The following is an 11159-nucleotide window of genomic DNA, read 5'->3' on the forward strand; positions in this document are numbered from 1 at the left end:
TGGATCCAAAGCAGCAGCTACTCTTGCTGGGGTCCAGCAAAATTAAGGCAGTTTACACAATTTTAAAAACATTACAATACATTCACAGATTTCACAACACACTGTGTGCCCTCCGGTCCCTACTCCACCACTACCACATATCTACAGTACTAAATCCATGTGTATGTATAGTGTGTATGTTATTGTGTGTGTATGTGCATGTGTCTGTGCTTATGTTTGTGTTGCTTCACAGTCCCCGCTGTTCCATAAGGTGTTTTTTAAATCAAATTTTACTGCTTGCGTCAATTACTTGGGGTGGCAGGTAGCCTCGTGGTTGGACTTGTAACAGAAAAGTTGCAAGATCGAATCCCAAGCTGACAAGGTAAAAATCTGTCGTTCTGCCCCTGAACAAGGCAGTTAACCCACTGTTCCTAGGCCGTCATTGAAAATAAGAATTTGTTCTTAAACTGACTTGCCTAGTTAAATTAAATATATTTAAAAAATGTATGTGGAATAGAGTTCCATGTAGTCATGGCTCTATGTAGTACTGTGTGCCTCCCATAGTCTGTTCTGGACTTGGGGACTGTGAAGAGGCCTCTTGTGGTATGCATGGGTGTCGGAGCTGTGTGCCAGTAGATTAGACAGAGAGATCGGTGCATTCAACATGTCAGTACCTCTCATAAATAAATGTAGTGATGAAGTCAATCTCCCCTCCACTTTCAGCCAGGAGAGATTGACATGCATATTACTAATATTAGCTCTCTGTGTACAAATCAAATCAAATCAAATCAAATTGTGTTTGTCACATACACATGGTTAGCAGATGTTAATGCGAGTGTAGCGAAATGCTTGTGCTTCTAGTTCCGACAATGCAGTAATAACGAACAAGTAATCTAACTAACAATTCCAAAAACTACTGTCTTATACACAGTGTAAGGGGATAAAGAATATGTACATAAGGATATATGAATGAGTGATGGTACAGAGCAGCATAGGCAAGATACAGTAGATGATATCGCGTACAGTATGTACATATGAGATGAGTATGTAAACCAAGTGGCATAGTTAAAGTGGCTAGTGATACATGTATTACATAAGGATGCAGTCGATGATATAGAGTACAGTATCTACGTATGCATATGAGATGAATAATGTAGGGTAAGTAACATTATATAAGGTAGCATTGTTTAAAGTGGCTAGTGATATATTTACATCATTTCCCATCAATTCCCATTATTAAAGTGGCTGGAGTAGAGTCAGTGTCATTGACAGTGTGTTGGCAGTAGCCACTCAATGTTAGTGGTGGCTGTTTAACAGTCTGATGGCCTTGAGATAGAAGCTGTTTTTCAGTGTCTCGGTCCCAGCTTTGATGCACCTGTACTGACCTCGCCTTCTGGATGACAGCGGGGTGAACAGGCAGTGGCTCGGGTGGTTGATGTCCTTGATGATCTTTATGGCCTTCCTGTAGCATCGGGTGGTGTAGGTGTCCTGGAGGGCAGGTAGTTTGCCCCCGGTGATGCGTTGTGCAGACCTCACTACCCTCTGGAGAGCCTTACGGTTGAGGGCGGTGCAGTTGCCATACCAGGCGGTGATACAGCCCGCCAGGATGCTCTCGATTGTGCATCTGTAGAAGTTTGTGAGTGCTTTTGGTGACAAGCCAAATTTCTTCAGCCTCCTGAGGTTGAAGAGGCGCTGCTGCGCCTTCCTCACGATGCTGTCTGTGTGAGTGGACCAATTCAGTTTGTCTGTGATGTGTATGCCGAGGAACTTAAAACTTGCTACCCTCTCCACTACTGTTCCATCGATGTGGATGGGGGGGTGTTCCCTCTGCTGTTTCCTGAAGTCCACAATCATCTCCTTAGTTTTGTTGACGTTGAGTGTGAGGTTATTTTCCTGACACCACACTCCGAGGGCCCTCACCTCCTCCCTGTAGGCCGTCTCGTCGTTGTTGGTAATCAAGCCTACCACTGTTGTGTCGTCCGCAAACTTGATGATTGAGTTGGAGGCGTGCGTGGCCACGCAGTCGTGGGTGAACAGGGAGTACAGGAGAGGGCTCAGAACGCACCCTTGTGGGGCCCCAGTGTTGAGGATCAGCGGGGAGGAGATGTTGTTGCCTACCCTCACCACCTGGGGGCGGCCCGTCAGGAAGTCCAGTACCCAGTTGCACAGGGCGGGGTCGAGACCCAGGGTCTCGAGCTTGATGACGAGCTTGGAGGGTACTATGGTGTTGAATGCCGAGCTGTAGTCGATGAACAGCATTCTCACATAGGTATTCCTCTTGTCCAGATGGGTTAGGGCAGTGTGGTTGAGATTGCATCGTCTGTGGACCTATTTGGGCGGTAAGCAAATTGGAGTGGGTCTAGGGTGTCAGGTAGGGTGGAGGTGATATGGTCCTTGACTAGTCTCTCAAAGCACTTCATGATGACGGATGTGAGTGCTACGGGGCGGTAGTCGTTTAGCTCAGTTACCTTAGCTTTCTTGGGAACAGGAACAATGGTGGCCCTCTTGAAGCATGTGGGAACAGCAGACTGGTATAGGGATTGATTGAATATGTCCGTAAACACACCGGCCAGCTGGTCTGCGCATGCTCTGAGGGCGCGGCTGGGGATGCCGTCTGGGTCTGCAGCCTTGCGAGGGTTAACACGTTTAAATGTCTTACTCACTTTGGCTGCAGTGAAGGAGAGACCGCATGTTTTCGTTTCATCCAAGGGCCAGCCGTGCTGCCCTATTCTGTGCCAATTGCAATTTTCCTAAGTCCTTTTTTATGGCACCTGACCACACGACTGAACAGTAGTCAAGGTGTGACAAAACTAGGGCCTGTAGGACCTGCCTTGTTGATAGTGTTGTTAAGAAGGCAGAGCATCGCTTTATTATAGACAGACATCTCCCCATCTTAGCTACTACTGCATCAATATGTTTTGACCATGACAGTTTACAATCTAGAGTTACTCCAAGCAGTTTAGTCATCTCAACTTGCTCAATTTCCACATTATTTATTACAGTATTTAGTTGATGTTTTATGGTTTAGTGAGTGTTTTGTTCCAAATACAATGCGTTTAGTTTTAGAAATATTTAGGGATAACTTATTACTTGCCACCCACTCTGAAACTAACTGCAGCTCTTTGTTGAGTGTTGCAGTCATTTCAGTCGCTGTAGTAGCTGATGTGTATAGTGTTGAGTCGTCCGCATACATAGACACTAGCTTAACTCAAAGTCAGTGGCATGTCATTAGTCAAAATTGAAAAAAGCAAGGGGCCAAACAGCTGCCCTGGGGAATTCCTGATTCTAATTGGATTATATTTGAGGGGCTTCCATTAAAGAACACCCTCCGTGTTAAGTTAGACAAGTAACAATTAACTTTATCCACATTATTGCAGGGGGTGTAAAGCCATACATACATTTATCCAGCAGCAGACTATCATCAATAATGTAAAAAGCTGCACTGAAGTCTAACAAGACAGCCCCCACAATCATTTTATCAGCAATTTCTCTCAGCCAATCATCAGTCATTTGTGTAAGTGCTGTGCTTGTTGAGTAAGTGCTGTGCTTGTTCCCCATAAGCATGCTGAAGTTCTGTTGTCAATTTGTTTACTGTGAAATAGCATTGTATCTGGTCAAACACAATTTTTTCCAGAAGTTTACTAAGGTTTGGTAATAGGCTGATTGGTCGGCTATTTGAGCCAGTAAAGGGGGCTTTACTATTCTTGGGTAGCAGAATGACTTTAGCTTCTGTCCAGGCCTGAGGGCACACACTCTCTGGTAGGATTACATTTCAATTGTGGAAAATAGGAGTGGCAATCTGCTATTATCCTCAGTAATTTTCCATCCAGATTGTCAGACGCCGGTGGCTTGTCATTGTTAATAGACAACATTTTTTACCTCTTCCACACTGACTTTACGTAATTCAAAAGTACAATTTTTGTCTTTCATAATTTGGTCCGATATACTTGCATGTGTAGTGTCAGCATTTGTTGCTGGCATGTCATCCCTAAATTTGCTTATCTTGCCAATGAAAAAGTAATCTATGCAGCCTACTCAATCACTTTTTATAGCTACTGTTTACAGGCCTGCTGGGCTATATACAGCGTTCCTCATTGAGTTCCCTGAATTCCTATCAGACCTTGTAGGCATAGCAGATAATATTCTAATCTTTGGTGACTTTAATATTCACATGGAAAAGTCCACAGACCCACTCCAAAAGGCTTTCGGAGCCATCATCGACTCTGTTGGTTTTGTCCAACATGTCTCTGGACCTACTCACTGTCACAGTCATACTCTGGACCTAGTTTTGTCCCATGGAATAAATGTTGTGGATCTTAATGTTTTTCCTCATAATCCTGGACTATCGGACCACCATTTTATTACGTTTGCAATTGCAACAAATAATCTGCTCAGACGCCAACCAAGGAACATCAAAAGTCGTGCTATAAATTCACAGACAACACAAATATTCCTTGATGTCCTTCCAGACTCCCTCTGTCTACCCAAGGACGTCAGAGGACAAAAATCAGTTAACCACCTAACTGAGGAACTCAATTTAACCTTGCACAATACCCTAGATGCAGTTGCACCCCTAAAAACAAAAACATTTCTCATAAGAAACTAGCTCCCTGGTATACAGAAAATACCCGAGCTCTGAAGCAAGCTTCCAGAAAATTGGAATGGAAATGGCACCACACCAAACTGGAAGTCTTCAGACTAGCTTGGAAAGACAGTACCATGCAGTATCGAAGAGCCCTTACTGCTGCTCGATCATCCTATTTTTCCAACTTAATTTAGGAAAGTAAGAAACATTTTTGATACTGTCGCAAAGCTAACTAAAAAGCAGCATTCCCCAAGAGAGGATGGCTTTCACTTCAGCAGTAATAAATTCATGAACTTCTTTGAGGAAAAGTTCATGATTATTAGAAAGCAAATTACGGACTCTTCTTTAAATCTGCGTATTCCTTCAAAGCTCAGTTGTCCTGAGTCTGCACAACTCTGCCAGGACCTAGGATCAAGAGAGACACTCAAGTGTTTTAGTACTATATCTCTTGACATAATGATGAAAATAATCATGGCCTCTAAACCTTCAAGCTGCATACTGGACCCTATTCCAACTAAACTACTGAAAGAGCTGCTTCCTGTGCTTGGCCCTCTTATGTTGAACATAATAACGGCTCTCTATCCACCGGATGTGTACTAAACTCACTAAAAGTGGCAGTAAAAAAGCCTCTCTTGAAAAAGCCAAACCTTGACCCAGAAAATATAAAAAACTATCGGCCTATATCGAATCTTCCATTCCTCTCAAAATTTTTAGAAAAGGCTGTTGCGCGGCAACTCACTGCCTTCCTGAAGACAAACATTGTATACGAAATGCTTCAGTCTGGTTTTAGACCCCATCATAGCACTGAGACTGCACTTGTGAAGGTGGTAAATTACCTTTTAATGGCATCAGACCGAGGCTCTGCATCTGTCCTCATGCTCCTAGACATTAGTGCTGCTTTTGATACCATCGATCACCACATTCTTTTGGAGAGATTGGAAACCCAAATTGGTCTACACGGACAAGTTCTGGCCTGGTTTAGATCTTATCTGTCGGAAAGATATCAGTTTGTCTCTGTGAATGGTTTGTCCTCTGACAAATCAACTGTAAATTTCGGTGTTCCTCAAGGTTCCGTTTTAGGACCACTATTGTTTTCACTATATATTTTACCTCTTGGGGATGTCATTCGAAAACATAATGTTAACTTTCACTGTTATGCGGATGACACACAGCTGTACATTTCAATAAAACATGGTGAAGCCCCAAAATTGCCCTTCGCTAGAAGCATGTGTTTCAGACATAAGGAAGTGGATGGCTGCAAACTTTCTACTTTTAAACTCGGACAAAACAGAGATGCTTGTTCTAGGTCCCAAGAAACAAAGAGATCTTCTGTTGAATCTGACCTTTAATCTTAATGGTTGTACAGTCATCTCAAATAAAACTGTGAAGGACCTCGGCGTTAATCTGGACACCCTGATCTCTCTTTTGAAGAACATATCAAGGCTGTTTCAAAGACAGCTTTTTTCCATCTATGTAACATTGCAAAAATCAGAAACTTTCTGTCCAAAAATGATGCAGAAAAATGTATCCATGCTTTTGTCACTTCTAGGTTAGACTACTGCAATGCTCTACTTTCCGGCTACCCGGATAAAGCACTAAATAAACTTCAGTTAGTGCTAAATATGGCTGCTAGAATCCTGACTAGAACCAAGAAATGTGATCATATTACTCCAGTGCTAGCCTCCCTACACTGGCTTCCTGTCAAGGCAAGGGCTGATTTCAAGGTTTTTACTGCTAACCTACAAAGCATTACATGGGCTTGCTCCTACCTAATCACTCTGATTTGGTCCTGCCGTACATACCTACACGTACGCTACGGTCACAAGACGCAGGCCTCCTAATTGTCCCTAGAATTTCTAAGCAAACAGCTGGAGGCAGGGCTTTCTCCTATAGAGCTCCATTTTTATGGAATGGTCTGCCTACCCATTCGAGAGATGCAAACTCGGTCTCAACCTTTAAGTCTTTACTGAAGACTCATCTCTTCAGTGGGTCATATGATTGAATGTAGTCTGGCCCAGGAGTGTGAAGGTGAACGGAAAGGCTCTGGAGCAATGAACCGCCCTTGCTGTCTCTGCCTGGCCGGTTCCCCTCTTTCCACTGCGATTCTCTGCCTCTAACCCTATTACAGGGGCTGAGTCACTGGCTTTACTAGGGCTCTTTCATACCGTCCCAAGGAGGGGTGCGTCACTTGAGTGGGTTGAGTCACTGATGTGATATTCCTGTCTGGTTTGGCGCCCCCTTGGGTTGTGCCGTGGCGGAGATCTTTGTGGGCTATACTCGGCCTTGTCTCAGGATGGTAATTTGGTGGTTGAAGATATCCCTCTAGTGGTGTGGGGGCTGTTGCTTTGGCAAAGTGGGTGGGGGGTTTTCCTTCCTGTTTGGCCCTGTCCGGGGGTGTCATCGGATGGGGCCACAGTGTCTCCTGACCCCTTCTGTCTCAGCCTCCAGTATTTATGCTACAGTAGTTTATGTGTCGGGGGGCTAGGGTCAGTTTGTTATATCTGGAGTACTTCTCCTGTCCTATCCGGTGTCCTGTGTGAATTTAAGTATGCTCTCTCTAATTCTCTATTTCTCTCTTTCTTTCTCTCTCTCGGAGGACCTGAGCCCTAGGATCATGCCTCAGGACTACCTGACATGATGACTCCTTGCTGTCCCCAGTCCACCTGGCCGTGCTGCTGCTCCAGTTTCAACTGTTCTGCCTGTGATTATTATTATTTGATCATGCTGGACATTTATGAACATTTGAACATCTTGGCCATGTTCTGTTATAATCTCCTCCCGGCACAGCCAGAAGAAGACTGGCCACCTCACATAGCCTGGTTCCTCTCTAGGGTTCTTCCTAGGTTTTGGCCTTTCTAGGGAGTTTTACCTAGCCACCGTGCTTCTACACCTGCATTGCTTGCTGTTTGGGGTTTTAGGCTGGGTTTCTGTACAGCACTTTGAGATATCAACTGATGTACGAAGGGCTATATAAATAAATTTGATTTTATTTGATTAATTAACATAGTTGTCAATATCAGTGGTCTTTGTGATGAATGAGCCATCTGATTCAATGAATGAAGGAGCCGAGTTGGCTTTTTTCCCCAAAAATTTCATTTCAGGTGCCCCAAAGCTTTTTACTATCATTCTTTAAATAATTTATCTTTGTTTCATAGCGTAGTTTATTTTTATTTAGTTTAGTCACATGATTTCTTCATTTGCAGTATGTTCCTCTTATACACTATATTAGGCCCAGGATTTGGAGCTTTGGTTTTCCTAGATATGGCTATTATATTGTGATCACTACATCTTATGGACTTGGATACTGCTTTAAAGCAAATATCTGCAGCGTTAGTAAAGATGTGATCAGTACATGTTGATGATTTAATTCCTGTGCTGTTTGTAACTACCCTGGTAGGTTGACTGACAGCCTGATCCAGGTTGCAGGCACTGGTTACAGTTTGAAGAGTGGGCAGCTTGATGATAGCCAGTCAATATTTAAATCACCCAGAAAATATACTTCTCTGTTGATATCACATACATTATCAAGCATTTCACACATATTATCCAGATACTGACTGTTAGCACTTGGTGGTCTATAGCAGCTTCCCACAAGAATGGGCTTTAGGTGAGGCAGATGAACCTGTAGCCATATTACTTCAACAGTATTTAACATTAGATCGTCGCTAAACTTTACAGGAATGGGGTTCTGAATATAGACCACAACACCGCCTCCGTTGGCATTTCTGTCTTTACGGTAGATGTTATAACCATGTATTTCTACCACTGTATCATCAAAGGTATTATTTAAGTGAGTTTCAGAGATAGTCAGAATATGAATGTCATCTGTTACAAGCAAGTTATTGACTTCATGGACCTTGTTTCTTCGGCTACATATGTTAATATGGGCTATTTTTAGCACTTTTCTGAGTTGCTTGATTGTTTTTAATGCTTTACTAGGAAGCTTATCAGAGGTATACTTACTCATGTTATTTACAATGGAGCTGATATTGCAGGATGAGCTGCATAAAGTGGTCTTCCTACTATTGCACACCGCCTCAGTGCTAACAGTGTAACTCTGGTTTATAGGCTCATGATTACTGCTTACAATAGCTGTAGGATAAACATGTGTATTCGGTGCAATTAGGGGTACATAAATTAAATGACTTACATTGTGTTTGCCAATGCCCCAAATATCATGTACATTTGATGCAGCATTATGATGACTCATTGTCACAATGGTAGGGATTAACTGAGCTGGTCTTGGATCATTTATGGGACTAGTGTTTAGAGTGTTGGGCCAGTAATCGAAAGGTTGCTAGATCGAATCCTTGAGCTGACAAGGTAAAACTCTGTCGTTCTGCCCCTGAACAAGGCAGTTAACTCACTGTTCCTAGGCCATCATTGTAAATAAGAATTAGTTCTTAACTGATTTGCCTAGTTAAATAAAAAAATAAAAAACATTTACTAATAATTGTTTCAACGCAGCCTTGAATGCGTGGACAGGAGCCAAAATGATTTGGATGGACTCTGTCATTCCTATAGAGTATCTTCTGTTTCCAGAAGTTATCAATAAAAGTGACTCTAGCAAGTCTTTTAGCAAGATGTGTAATGCCAGCAGTCCACTTAATCTTTCACACCCGCGGCCCAACGATGGTACTGGACCTGAAATTATTGGCCATTTTTTTGCCTTGGGGACCGAGTTTCTCACCATAGAGCTGCCTTTGATGACAGCTGGTGTTGTTGAATGGGCTGATCTCTCAGGCAGCCACATGGCTGGGAGCTCCGAGGATCTGAACACGAGGTAGAGGCCACTGGAGAGGGAGACAGAGCCGAGGACAAAGACACTGGGTTTGTGCCCATAGGCGACGTTGTTGCCGGTGATGTCTGCCTTACAACAGGCCTACAAACCCTCAGTCCAGCCTTTCTCAGCCTATTGCAGACAGTCTGAGCACTGATGGAGGGATTGTGCGTTCCTGGTGTACCTCAGGCAGTTGTTGTTGCCATCCTGTACCTGTCCCGCAGGTGTGATGTTCGAATGTACCGATCCTGTGCAGGTGTTGTTACACGTGGTCTGCCACTGCGAGGACAATCAGCTGTTCGTCCTGTCTCCCTGTAGCGCTGTCTTAGGCATCTCACAGGACGGACATTGCAATTTATTGCCCTGGCCACATCTGCAGTCCTCATGCCTCCTTGCAACATGCCCAAGGCACGTTCACGCAGATGAGCAGGGACACTGGGCATCTTTCTTTTGGTGTTTTTCAGAGTCAGTAGAAAGGCCTCTTTAGTGTCCTAAGTTTTCATAACTGTGACCTTAATTGCCTACCGTCTGTAAGCTGTTAGTGTCTTAACGACCGTTCCACAGGTGGATGTTCATGAATTGTTTATTGTTCATTGAACAAGCATGGGAAACAGTGTTTAAACCCTTTACAATGAAGATCTGTGAAGTTACTTGGATTTCTATGAATGATCTTTTTTAAGACAGGGTCTTGAAAAAAGGATGTTTCTTTTTTTTGCTGAGTTTAGATGGGGAATTTTATCTCATTTTACTCCACTGAGCAACAATTGTCATATCTTTATCCTAAATGGTACCATATTCCCCATGTCGTGCACTATATAGGGAATAGGGTGCCATTTGGGACAAATATACAGTTTTAAGGCAAAGTCTCTTATTTATGATAAGTTAGCTAACCTTACGAACTGACAGTCTATACATGCAGTCATCCAGGACTCCAGACAAGCTGTTTTGTCACTCAAATTCAAACATCTTCCCCCATTGGACTGAGTGGTGCTGGACTTCCAGTCTGCGGGTTACACACACAACTTGATAATAGTATTTCTGTAACTTTGGTTGAATTTTAAGTCGTTCTTCAAATCTTGGATGTTTGCCTCTAATGCTGTCTGTCCTTGCTTCCCTCTGATGTTTTCAGGAGGCAAGAGGACAGGAATCGAGGAGAGTTTACAGATTCAACTACAAACTCCCTTGCACTCTAGAGTTGGTGACAACACCATATTTCTGCTGTACCACCCTCCATGCTCACCTTGGAGATTCCTCAGTAAAGGAGCCATCAAGCAAGAAAACTTTGCAGAAAAATCTTTCTATCTTTTTTGCAGAATCAATTTTCTCCCAACTGAACACGACTCAGCAATAAAATGACATGTCACAGCATGGTCCAACAACACAGGGGCTTTGTGACATCATACTGTTTCTAGACCAGAATGGTCATATTCCAAAGTAAGTCATCACAAAACAAACTGAAGAGGTTCAACAAAGAGATATTTAAACTTTAATTAAGGACAGAGTTGAAACATACATTTACAAAAGACACGTATTCTAAATCATAAAAAATAAATAACATTCCAAGCCATATGATTCTGTCCTCATATTTCATATACACATCTTTTGAGACAATCACACACACAAGGTTTACCAGCACAGAGCAGATCATCAACAGTCAAGTCGTGGTTTACTGCAGTGAAATAAAGCAGTTCATAAAAGCTTTTCAGTTCAAAGGGGTAACTTTAAGGTCCCCCTCCAGCACAACCTCCCAAAGGGTGTATAGTATAGCCTACATCCTCCAACCCCAAATGGCACCCTTTTTCCTATAAAGTGCAC

Source organism: Oncorhynchus kisutch, linkage group LG10 (assembly GCF_002021735.2).
Source record: "Oncorhynchus kisutch isolate 150728-3 linkage group LG10, Okis_V2, whole genome shotgun sequence".
NCBI classification, from domain to species: Eukaryota; Metazoa; Chordata; class Actinopteri; order Salmoniformes; family Salmonidae; genus Oncorhynchus; species Oncorhynchus kisutch.